At 42.7% G+C, this 12,176-nt stretch overlaps 1 long non-coding RNA gene and 2 other non-coding genes across 3 annotated transcripts; all 3 read right to left on the bottom strand.

Moving 5' to 3' along the window:
• Window positions 1-380: 380 nt before the first annotated feature.
• On the bottom strand, window positions 381-2,320 carry LOC118857389. Its single transcript, XR_005010918.1, has 3 exons — window positions 2,072-2,320; window positions 1,823-1,856; window positions 381-573 (listed from the first exon to the last, which is right to left on the bottom strand). It is a non-coding gene; the product is annotated as an uncharacterized LOC118857389 (long non-coding RNA).
• Window positions 1,072-1,138, bottom strand: LOC118858851. Its single transcript, XR_005010974.1, has one exon. It is a non-coding gene; the product is annotated as a small nucleolar RNA SNORD52 (small nucleolar RNA).
• On the bottom strand, window positions 1,701-1,762 carry LOC118858856. The gene has a single exon (XR_005010979.1). It is a non-coding gene; the product is annotated as a small nucleolar RNA SNORD48 (small nucleolar RNA).
• Window positions 2,321-12,176: the final 9,856 nt, after the last annotated feature.

Genomic DNA, 12,176 nt, shown 5'->3' with positions numbered 1-12,176 from the left:
ACAGCCCTGATCTATAGTTTTTCCTTAAAATTTCCATAGGACTCAGCCTGAGTTATAAACCACATCTAATTGTATGGTTCCTTTTTTCAGATTCAAAATTCCTACTAGACGGTGAAACATTTTAGAGGTAACGTTTACTTTTTGTGCATTCCAGTGCCTTCGAATGATCCTTTAGCCCTAATTTTAAATGTATTACAATTTTTAAAAAGTTGTATGGATTTTGGAAAAACAGTACAAATTATTTGTGAGGCTATAAAATGGTTCTGTTGGTAATCAAGAATTCTGCTATTGTGTGATGACAGCAGTTACATTGAGAAATTATTAGTATGACCAAAAATATCAACAAATATTAAAAACTGAAATTAGGCAGCTACAGCAGATCTTATTAAAATTTTTTTATTACTTCAAGAATAAATAAGGATTCAAGAATGAAAAAAAAGCGTAAAACCCACAAAAGAACTTCAAGTGCATGCCACCTCTGATTTGATCACTGGTCCACATAAAAAAAATCCATGGGTTCCTGGTTCTTGGGTCTGGAACAGCTGCAACATTGTACCACAAGAAAGACAAGACCTGAAAATCCATAATAGCATCAGTGATTACTTTTAACTTTTGTTCCTCCCCCTTCCCCCAACAGAAGCATTTTGATTGTGTTTGTTAGCAAAGTATATAATCCATAAGGATGGTAACTAGGTGTAAGATGCAAAGCAGGTCCAAGGGGGAATTGACCAGGTAAGAGAAAGTAGCTACAAAGCCACTTTCAGAACAGAATTCAAGGACTAGTAGTAGTACTAAACACCTGTCATGCTACCTTGCACCCTTACCAACAGGGGCTGCAAATCATTACTTTGACAGAAAAAGACAATGAGAAATAATCTCTATTTTAAAAAGCCCAAGAAATTCAGTTCTAACAGTGGAAAAAAGTATGAGAACACTTTAGAGTTTCACAACAGGACTTAAAGTTATTAGTTCTTCCTACCCACTGACACCTATAGGAAGATAAGAGGGCAAAGGACCCAGGGATGAGGCTCCCAGACCACCCTACGCTCCAAGGCCTCAAATTCCCAGGATGGGTCAGGGTTTTTTCTTGTCTCCAATGAAGGTGTCAGAGACTCTAGTCTGAAAACTCATCATTCCCAACTTTTAGGAGCATCAGGGAGGCCGGCCTAGGGTGGATAATATTCTGGGAGCACATGCTACGTCATTCGAAGATGGAGAGGAAAGGTCATTAGAGAGATGGGTCCAGAAATTTGTAGAGCCTGGTTAAGGAGAAAAAGATATTGTGCGCTCCTTCCAAAAGGAAAGGACGCATAAGAGTCAGAAGTCAACGGGCTGCAGAAGGTTGCATACAATTTAAGACAGCCAGACCTTTGGAATGGTCCATGGAACCAACAGGAACAGAAGCTAAGGAACATTCCTTTTGAGAAAAAAAAATGGGAAATGGCAAAAAAAGTAATAAAGGCAGGATAACTCTGAACTAAAAAAACCGAATGACTACCACTATGAATGGCTAGCGCTACTACTACGTCTCTACAAAGCACTTACCTTTCCTGTGTTTAAGTAGAATCTGTTGCTTAGAATCCCTACGTATGGATATTGAGGGTGGGGACGAGGAATAAAGGAGGAAAAAAAGAAAGCAAAGAATTCAGAGAATCATCGAGAAATTGAGGGTCCCACGTCCCCCAACTCCCAACCAAGAGAGTCAGTGCGCTGCGGTGATAGCATCAAGGAGATACTCAGATCCACTCTGGGTCATCATGCCAATCTAGGCCTCACCCCCACCCCCCCAACCACGCAACCCCCATCACATCGGGTCACTTACCCACGGGTGCCGTCAGCCGAGTGGCTCCGAAGTCCTGCAAAGAAAGGCAAACGAGGTCACACGCGCAGAGGCGAGAAATCCCTCCCTCCTCCTCTCCCCAGCCCGGATCAGGTCCAATGGTGACGTCACGGGGACATCAGAAACTCTAGTCTGTAAAGGTAGGATCATCCCGTCCAGTTCCTCGGTCTTTGTCCGACCCCCACCATGCAGCGCCTCCCCCCCAGCCCCCCACACCGATGCCGGCCTTACCAGCAACCGAGTCCCTTCCGCCGTCCGCGGGGCACTCGCGCCCCCAACTCAAGGTGGGGAAACTTCACCCGGCTCAAGCCATGCTGCGGAGGCCGACGCCGCCGAGAAGCTCCTCACACGACTCACGCCCTCCTTTCCGGGACAAGCCACGGAGCATCAGCCGTAGGCCGAAAGGCGAGGCCGGACCGCACACCCGGGCCCCATCGTAAAAAGACGGAAGACCCGCGAGGAGAAAAGACTCTGCCTGACCAAGAGGTGATTACTTAAAGGCGCGGGCGAGTGGGGGAGGAGGGAAAGGGCCTTGACGGGCGAGGCTGACGCTGGCAATGCCCGACCCAAGCGGCGGCCTCTTTCCTAACTCAGTGCAGGAAAAAGGAAACGGAACGAAAGTGCCAACGGCTTCTCTTTCAACCCCATTTTTTATTTGGAGGGGCCATCTGTGGAGGGATTTTTGTTCATTAAAACAAAGCCACACACAATACAGGCATATTGGTGAGCCAGACCCGGGAAGGAAAGTCCCCGCGGTTCGCGGGAAGTGCGTACGAGGAGGAAGGGGAGGAGACAGCGCCGCGGTGCGCTTCCCCTTCCGGGGTCCGCCCATGAGGCCTCTCCGCGCGCGCAGTTTGGAGGAGTTTAAAAAAAAGAGGCGCGAAGCTCCGAGAAAAGAGAACACTCAGGCGCACGCGCAGTGATCCCCCCCCCCCCCACCCAGGGCTTTGGCATTCTGCGCCCCGCCCCCCATCTGGCCTCCTTTGTCCTCCCCTTTCGTTTGCTCCCCGCCCCCCAGCCGGGGAAGGGAGGCAAAGGCTTTAGCTCTGTGTCTTTTGTGTCTGTGACTCTCTCCAGCTGCCTTTTGGGAATGAGATTTGGGGGTGGGGGTGGACTCGATTCTCCTAACACTCGGGGAGGAACGCATGGCGTCACAAAGTTGTGGCGGCGAAAGTGAAAAAAAAAAACACACACTTGCGTTGTAAAGTAGGACAGTGGTGTTACTGCAGTGAGAACAACCAGCATCTGTGTGGCGCTCTGTGGTTTGCAAGGTGCTTCACCTGTGTAAAGCACGTCTGTAGACTTTTTTAACATTTTATTATAACCCTGGGAGTTCTTATGACACTAACCCCCATTTTAGAGGGGGAAAGTAAGAAACCCAGCCCGTCAGTGACTCGCCCAAGGTACGGGAGGCAGGTTTCGATCTCGCGTCTTCCTGGCTCCCAAGTCAGCTTATGTAGGCGCTCTGGTGGAGGCTGGGGAAGACCAAGAGGTGACGCGAAGCAGGAGTTTACAGTCAAATAACTCATTTCTAAGCACTTAAAGGCTTACAAAGAGCGTTTTGCTCAGAAGAACCATGTGAGGGGTATGCTAACACAATTACAGTGTTAGGGTGGTTATGACAGGGATTAAAGTTTTGTTGGTTTTTAGTCTGTGTCCAACTTTTCATAACCCCATTTGGGGTTTTCTTGGTAAAGATACTGGAATGGCTTTGTCATTTCCTTCTCCATCTCATTTTACAGAGGAGGAAACTGAGGCAAACAGGCTTAAGTGACTTGCCCAGGGTCACACAGCTGAGTGTGAAGTCACATTTGAATTCAGGTCTTCCTGACTCCAGGCTCAGCGCTCTATCCACTGAGCAACCTAAAGAGAGAGAGCCTTGTAAAATAGAAATGTATGTAAATATAATATAAATGTATAAACATACACATATAAAATGAAAATAGAGGAAAATGTGCCCCCAAAGTCATGGACATATATTTAAGAAGGTCAGAAACAGAAAGAAAAGTTCCATGTAAAACAAAGTAGTCATAGAAATACTTTTTTATGGTGGTAACAAACTGGAATCAGAGTGGATGCTTATATTGGCTGGGGAATAGTTAAACTGTGGTATATGAATGTACCTAAATGTTGTACCTTAAGAAATGACAAATATGAGAAATTCAGAAAAACGTGAGATTTTATATGAGCTGATACAGATTTTAAAGTAAGCACAACCAAGAGAAAAATAAACACAATGACCACGGTAGTATAAGTGAAAGCCACAATAAAAGGCAGCCGAATTCAAGATTAATCGCAGTTGACCATCTTGGATCCTGAAGAAGAGATGATGAAGAGGTGGGGACACTACAGAGACAGAAGAGCTGAATATTTTGTAGTGTGTGATGTCAACCTTACAGAGTTAGTTCTAAGACAGACAAAATTAGGCTGCATGTGTGTGTGTTTATTTCTCGAAAAGATGGCAAACACATGTTTATGCATGGGAGTTCATAAAAATGATTTCAAAGTAAGTAAGGCCAGTTGAAGGAGGTTATATAAGGAAGTGTTCCCTCCTTCCCTTCCTGACTCAGGATGCCTGTGTCAACCAAAATTATAGTTTCCCTATCTGTCAGCCATAAATATGGGACTGTCACAAAACATGGGTGTCATAACAGGATAGTGTCCGTAAAATATCAAGACAAGTGCCAGTTAATCAAGATAGTGTCCAGTTCAAGGCACCTGGTCTTTATCAGTTATAACAGAAGAATGCTCCTGGTCAGCTTTATCCAGCCTTGTGGTTGCTGACACAGAAAGGAGTATTTTGGGTTCACTCAAAGAGCATACAAAGTAGGTATGGTAACATTCTCCTGATTGGTCCGTCCAGGTTTTTGGCCTTTTCAGGTGATGGGGTGTTCACAGTCCATAATGAAATAATGCACAGATGACAAAAGCCAGCCTCTGGGCCTGGTCAGGGTCAGAGCTTGAATCCTAGTACAGAGCTCATTTGTCACGTCTCCTCTGGATTCTTCTGACATCGAGGCTCTGAGATTGGAATGTTCTCCAGCTCAACCTCTGAACCACACTTTGGGGCAGAATTTGCTGGAGGTGAGGGGGAGAGCCCTAGTTTTGAGCATAGCCACCCAATGCATTCTCTCTACCCCACTCCCCACATTCACCAACATATATAAGCCAGGAAAGCCAACAGTCCATGACTTCCTTTAACACTGTAACCTTGATTCTTTTGTAGAGGTATGGAGGAAGAAGTGCGGGGCTATCTTGGGACAAGTACCGGATATCTCTAGTCAGAAGGTCTGGGTTTATAGGTATAGAATGACTTCCTTACAGAATGGCTTAGCCTCCGACCATCACTCAGATATCACAAGCAGAGAGAAGATTACAGCTGAAATTGAGCAAACAGCTTTGGGAACTGTTGCCAAACAACCTTCTCTTCTACCTACAGAATCTCTTCTTCAGAAGAAGAGATTTTCCATAGTATTTTTCTATAGCATCCTCTCTCATAATCCACACACTTAATTCATATTCAGCCCTTATCCCTATATTCATAAAGGAAGGAGCACGTAAAGCCTTTATTGTATAAGGGGATGGCATAGTCAGACCTGGACTTTAGGAAGATTGCTTTGAGAGCTTAGTAGAGAGAGGGCTGAATCTGGAGTCAGGAAGTCCTGAGTTCAAATCCAGCTTCAGGCACTTTACTAGCTGTGTCGCTCTGAGCAAGTCATTTAACCCTGTCTACCTCGGTATCCTCAACTGTAAAATGGGATTATAAGAGCACCTATCACCCAGGATTTGCGGAGGATCACATGAGGTATTTGTAAAGTGCTTAGCAATATGCCTTGCATATTATGGGTGCTTAATAAATGCTTGCTCCCTTCCTTCCTAAAACATATGCTTGCTGACTTATTTTGACATTTTATTCTTGCCTCTTCTGTGGGGAAACAGGGTCCCATTATAAAAATTTGGGATGAATATGAAACAGATGGGTATAGTGTGGAATAAAGGAAAGGATCCTAAGTTTAGAATCAGAAGGCCTGGATTTGCATCCCGACTCTGCCATTTAATGCCTATGTGACCTAGTGCAAACAATTTCATCTCTCTGGGTTTCACTTTATACATTTGTAAAAGGAAGCAGTTGGACCAGAGGTCTCTTCTACCCCTACATCTAGAGTCCTAAGTCACTTTTCTTTTGACCTTTGGTTTCTTCATCTGTAGGACAGGTTTAATAATACTTGACAGGTTTTGTTAACTCACAGGGTTGTATGGAAGGATCCCTCGTAAACTCTAAAACTCCATAGAAATGGTTATTCTGAGTTATGGCTATAAAGTAATTAAACAGATTTTAATGCACTGCTTTTGAAATCAGTCGTACCTTTACTATCCTGTCTTTAGCAGCCTCTAGGTGGGGCAGTGGATAGAGAGCTGGGCCTACAGTTAGAAAAACCTGAATTCAAATCCCACCTTAGATACTTATTAGCTGTGTGACCCTGGGCAAATCACCTGTTTGCCTCAGTTTCCTGAACTGTAAAATGGGGATAATAAGAGCTACTTTGCAGGATTAGAGATATTATTTGTAAAGCATCTGACACACAGTAGGTGCTGTATAAATGCTAGCTGTTATTATGTCTTCATTATGTAAATGTAGCATAACCAAGTATAGGTGACTTAGTGATGAATGCAGCAGAGGGTAGGGAAGCATGACAACACTGTTCTCACTTTCCTGCCAGTCCTCCTCAAATGAATTTCTTCTCTTTTCTTTTCTCTGCTGATTCATATTTCTGACGTCTTTCCAAAACCGGGCTCAAAACACCTCTTCCATGAAACTTTCCTAGATGACCTCACTTCAGTCTGTTGATTCTTTTATTTCATAACCCTTCAACATTCCCCACACTGTTTGCACTACAGCTGAATATTCAGAAGTTACAAATATCAAGCACTTACTATGTATAAATCATTGCATTAGGCACTGGGGAAAATGGAAAGATAAATAGAATCCGGCTCCTGTCCTTGTGGTGCACACAACCTAATGTCTTAAGATTTGAACACATGTAACCCGTCTTTGAAACATCTTGGGTTTTCTCCCAGAAAATTTCCTGCATATTTTTTGCAATAGACAAGGAAGGGTAGGAAGCGCAGGACTGAAAAGCTGAATTATCTGGGCCTTTTAACTGAAAAATGTTGTTTAATGTAGTTTTCTGTTTCCATAACAGAATCTCCGTGCTTTGTGGAAAACATACCAGCAAGTGACACAGCACAGGACGCGAATGGCTACTATTTCAGTTTGATTTCAGACCCCGCTCACATTCAAGGACAGAATCAGAACTTGGCTGCGTTGGATTGGGCAACTGGCTCAGGTATATGGTGGGCCTATTTGCACAAATGGCAGCTAGGTCCTTTGAGCAGATGATATGAGAACCCACCCTGGAGGTGGAAAGCCTTCTCCCATCTGTTGGGCAGGCCAGAGTTGGCAGTGAGATGTCTTTCCTGTTCCCTTGGGCCCTTAAAAGCTGGGTGTGGAAAGTCCATGCTCACAAGTGCAGAATTAGGTGGGGAAAGCTGAGCTTTCAGACCTTACTAGGAGTGGCTAGGCTCAGACTCTTGGGAGTTTCAAAGTTGTGTCTTTCATTTTTTATTCTATTGAGTAAATGCACTCTAATACATAATAATGTTTATTGTTATTAACACCTACATAGCTGCTGATGAGTACATGTAGTCCTTTTTGGTCATCACGTGTAGTTGGAAAGGAGAATGGAATCTCAATGGGATATAGGCAAAAAGTACCAAATAAATTTTGTGGGGGTTTGGTTTGGTTTTGTTTTACTAGGATCCTATGATTTTATTTGTGAAAGGAACTCCCAAGGAAAGACTTACTGACAATGCAATTAATGCCCCTGTTTGGCCTTAGACTTTTGCCTAGGGTGATAGAAGGTTAAATGACTTGCTCAGTCAATCAGCCAGTTTGTGTCAGAGGCAGGTTTTAAACCCAAATCTTTCTCATTTGGTGCCAGCTCATGTCTATCCACTAGAGCAGAAGTGTCAAACCTACAATTGTAGCTGCAACACTACGGGGTGCCAGCTAAATCAGATTAAGATGTAATTGGGAAGAAGTTAACAAAATAGATAAAAATACAACAGAACATAGAGAATGTTAATGTGTGGTTTTCTAAGCCAATATGCAACACACAGACACTCTTTATGCATGGCTTAGTTCTGCCATTCTCCTCACTTTCTATTTGATTTTGACACCACTGTACTGGATCATGCTGCCTCTCTAAGTTGTAATTACTGCTGAAAATTTTCATATTGCATATCCGAGACTAGAGTAGTGATGTCACTAAAAGGCTGGAAGCTGGAGGATCCCTTGATTCCTTAATTCTCTCCCAGGTCATCTCCCTACTCTCTCCCCTCCAAATTGGTGAACCAATTCAACTCTACCCTGGCCTCTTGAATCCCTAGCCCCCTGATATCAGTGACTATATCTAGCCAAGACCTAGCCAAGTTTCAGCCTTAGATCACTCCTACCTGCACCCCTATACACATGCAGGTGAACAAAGGTGGAGAAAATCTTGTAACCATTCTGACTGAGTCCATTGTAAATTCATGATACAGAACCTCAACTGGACCTTCACTGCTGCTGGACAATCCTACTATATCTTTTTTATCAACCCACTTTTCCACTTTCCACAACAGTTCTTCCAAATTTTTTCATCCACCTCAAACCTCCCATGACTCCCCCTTCTACCGCTCTTTCAATTTAGAATCCAGCCTCATATTTTACAGGAAAAAAAAATGAGACTATATGCCATGAACTCCCTCTCCTCCCCTCTTTTTGGGGCACAATTCTGTCCTGGTTCTTGTCCTACCCATCTGACCATTCCTTCTCTGACTTCTTTGCTGGATCCTCCTTCAGATCACACTCTCTAACCATAGGTATGGCTCAGGGTTCTGTCCTGGATCCTCTTATCTTACTTCGATTGTTGATCTCATCAGCTCCCATGGATTTGCTGACGATTCTCAAATCTACCTCTCCTTCACCAATCTCTCCACTTACCTTCAATCTTGCATCTCCAACTTCCCTGCAGACATCTCCAACTGGAGACCCAGTAGACATTTTAAATTCAATATGTCCAAAACAAAACTCATTCTGTTTTTCCCTAAACCCTTCTACCCTTCCCTTGCCACACACACACACACACACACACACACACACACACACCTTCCTTATTGCTGCAGAGGGCAACACCATCCTCCCAGTCCCTCAGACTCACAACCTAAGAGTCATACTGAATTCCTCACTCTTTCTTACCCCTCCATATCCAATCTACTGCTAAGTCCTATTGATTTCACCTTCAAAATGTTTCTTGAATATGCCTGCATCTCTCCTCTGACGCTGTCATCACTCTAGTGCACCTCATCACCACATGTCTGGATTATGGCAACAGCCTGCTGTTGGGTCGCCTGCCTCAAGTCTCTCCCTATTCCAATACATTATTCATTTAGCCACTAAAGTGATTTTCCTAAAATTCAAGTCTGATCATGTCACCACCCCGTCGCCACCCTGAAACCCCCTCAATAAGCTCCAGTGGCTTCCTGTTACCTCTAGGAATAAATACAAAGTGTTGGGTTTGGCACTTCGTCACCTAGACGTCTCCTACCTTTTCTGCTGTTACATCTTACTCCCTGACACGTACACTGGCCTCCAGCTGTCCCAGAAACAAGATACTCCATCTCTGGACTCCAGGCATTTTCTCCGACTAGAATGCTCTCCTTCCTCCCACTGACCTCCTCAACTTCCTTTAAGTTCCAACGAAAGTCCGCCTTCTATAGGAAGGCTCCCCCAACCCCTCTTAATCCTAGTGCCTTCCTTCTGTTAACCATTCCTGTTTCTCCTGTAACATGCTTTGTACATATTTAGTGGCATGTTGTCTCTCACGTTTGATTGTGAGCTAATTGAGGGCAGGGATTATCTTTTGCCTCTTTCCTTTTTTGTATCCCCAGCACTTAGTACATAGTAGGCACACATATTAGACACTTAATAAATGTTTACTGATTTCACGATTGGCTGAAAGATCCAGACAAATAAATCCTATTCGTACATGTGCAAAAGAACTGAGGATTTATTTACAATCTAAACCAAGTTTGTCCCTGATGAACCTGGAAATTGGAGCTCTAGGAGCACCACCTTGTGGCGTAGACAGAGACTGCACCTTTGGCAACTTGGTCTTCAGTGTATTTAAGAACTGAAACAATGCTCCTGGGTTCTATCAAAATGGAGCACAGTATTTCGCATACATAATAACTCAAATACACACATCATTCACTTCTACAATACCTTTCCTTACAACAACCCTCTGAGGCAGGTAGTATAATAATTATGTTATATTATGTTATGTTATGTTATATCATATCATATCATATCTGTATTTTTAAAGATGAGGAAACGGACAGACAGGTTAAGTGATTTCCCCAGAATCAAAGCCAGTAAATATCATAGCTGGGATTTGAATCCAGGTCTCTTGATTCCAAGCCTTTTGTGCTTTCCAGTGCCACATATACAACTTACCAATAACTACAGTGAAAAATAAATCATCATTTATACATAGTAAGAAAGGCAGAAGCAAAATATTATTAGAGTTCTAAGGAAGGAAAGAGCTTTCTTCATAGGAGAGGACCAGTGAGGTTTCATAACAGAGGTAATATGAAAATATGGAAGGTTTCACAAATGTGATACTTCATAACGACATTTCAGCTTTATCAGTGTATAAACAGGAAGGCCTCTAAACTGTTTTTGCTTTATAGTATTTTTTTTTCCAATTACATGGAAAGATAGTTTTCAACTCAATTCATTTTTGTAAAAATTGAAGTTCCAATTCTTTCTTCCTCCCTTCCTCCATCCTCTTACTGCTCCCCAAGACAGCAAGCAATCTGATATAGGTTATACATGTACAATCACGTTAAACATATTTCCACATTATTATGTTGTGGAATTAGTCATGTTGTGAAAGAAGAATAAGAACAAAAGAGAAAAACCAGGAGAAAGAAAAAAGAGAGAAAAAATATGCTTCAACCTGCATTCAGACTTCCTAGTTCTTTCTCTGCATGTGGATAGCATTTGCCATCATGAGTCTTTTGGAATTGTCTCTGATGATCGTATTGCTGAGAAGAGCTGAGTCCATCATAGTTGATCATCGTACAGTGTCGCTTTTACATTGTACAATGTTCTCCTGGTTCGTTTCACTCAGTATCTGTTCATGTAAGTCTTTCCAGGTTTTTTCTGAAATCTGCCTGTCCATCATTTCTTATAGAACAGTAATATTCCATTCCATTCATATACCACAACTTGTTCAGCCATTCCCCAATTGATGGGCATCCCCTCGATTTCCAATTCTTTGCCACCACAAAAAGAGCTGCTATGAATATTTTTGTACATGTAAGTCCTTTTCCCTTTCTTATGGTCTCTTTGGGATACAGACCTAATAGTGGTATTGCTGAATCAAAGGGAGGAAGGCCTCTAAATTAAGTGGATCTGGCATACGAACATTCTGAATCAAAGAATGTCAGAGAACAATGGGACCATAGAAATCATATAAACTACCTTCATTTTATAGAGAAAAGAGGCCTGCCTGAGGTCACCTAGCAAGCTAGTGGCAGAGCTAGGACGAGGACCCAGGTCTTTTGCCTCATTCCTGTACTTTTCCATTACACCATGTTCTGTGACCCTTCAGTATTCGGCCACAGGAATTCTCCTCTCCTCTGTAACAAAGCTGTTCCAGACGATTCCTGAGGTCCTTTCAGCTCTATTTTTATGATCTTGTGATTTTCCTATTCTTCCCCGACACAACCATCATTGGCTCTTTCTCACAGTGGAGCACCCTACCACTCTCCATTACCTTTCTAGTCTCTACCCCTTGGTTCCACTGAAGCCCTCCTCCCTTCCTCTAAGATGCAAAGGAGCTAGTCAATGGCTTAAAGTTTGGAGTTCCTTCATATGGCTTGATTGGTGAGGACAAAGAAAATGCCTTTTTACAATTATGGCTATAAGAGATTCATTTTTAGTTATAACCCAAACAGGAAAACCTCATATATATTTTCCCATAGAAACCCAGTGGTTAGATTCTGCAGCATTACAGTTCATCTACATTTTGAGTTATTGGCTGGCTCAAGAATCTAATAATCATGTTTAACAACATATGTAAGGAAAAAGAGATTTACTAATGACTTTTTCCTAAAAGTTAATGATTGATAGGCTCTGTTTTCTGAGGGACTACTTTTGTTTTAAAAGAAGTACTTATTTTAAAAATTTTTAAACTTTAAAAAAAATATATTTATTAACCCAAATTTC

This window comes from Trichosurus vulpecula, chromosome 7 (genome assembly GCF_011100635.1).
Source record: "Trichosurus vulpecula isolate mTriVul1 chromosome 7, mTriVul1.pri, whole genome shotgun sequence".
Classification (NCBI taxonomy): Eukaryota; Metazoa; Chordata; class Mammalia; order Diprotodontia; family Phalangeridae; genus Trichosurus; species Trichosurus vulpecula.
This window is presented reverse-complemented; position numbering and strand designations above follow the sequence as displayed.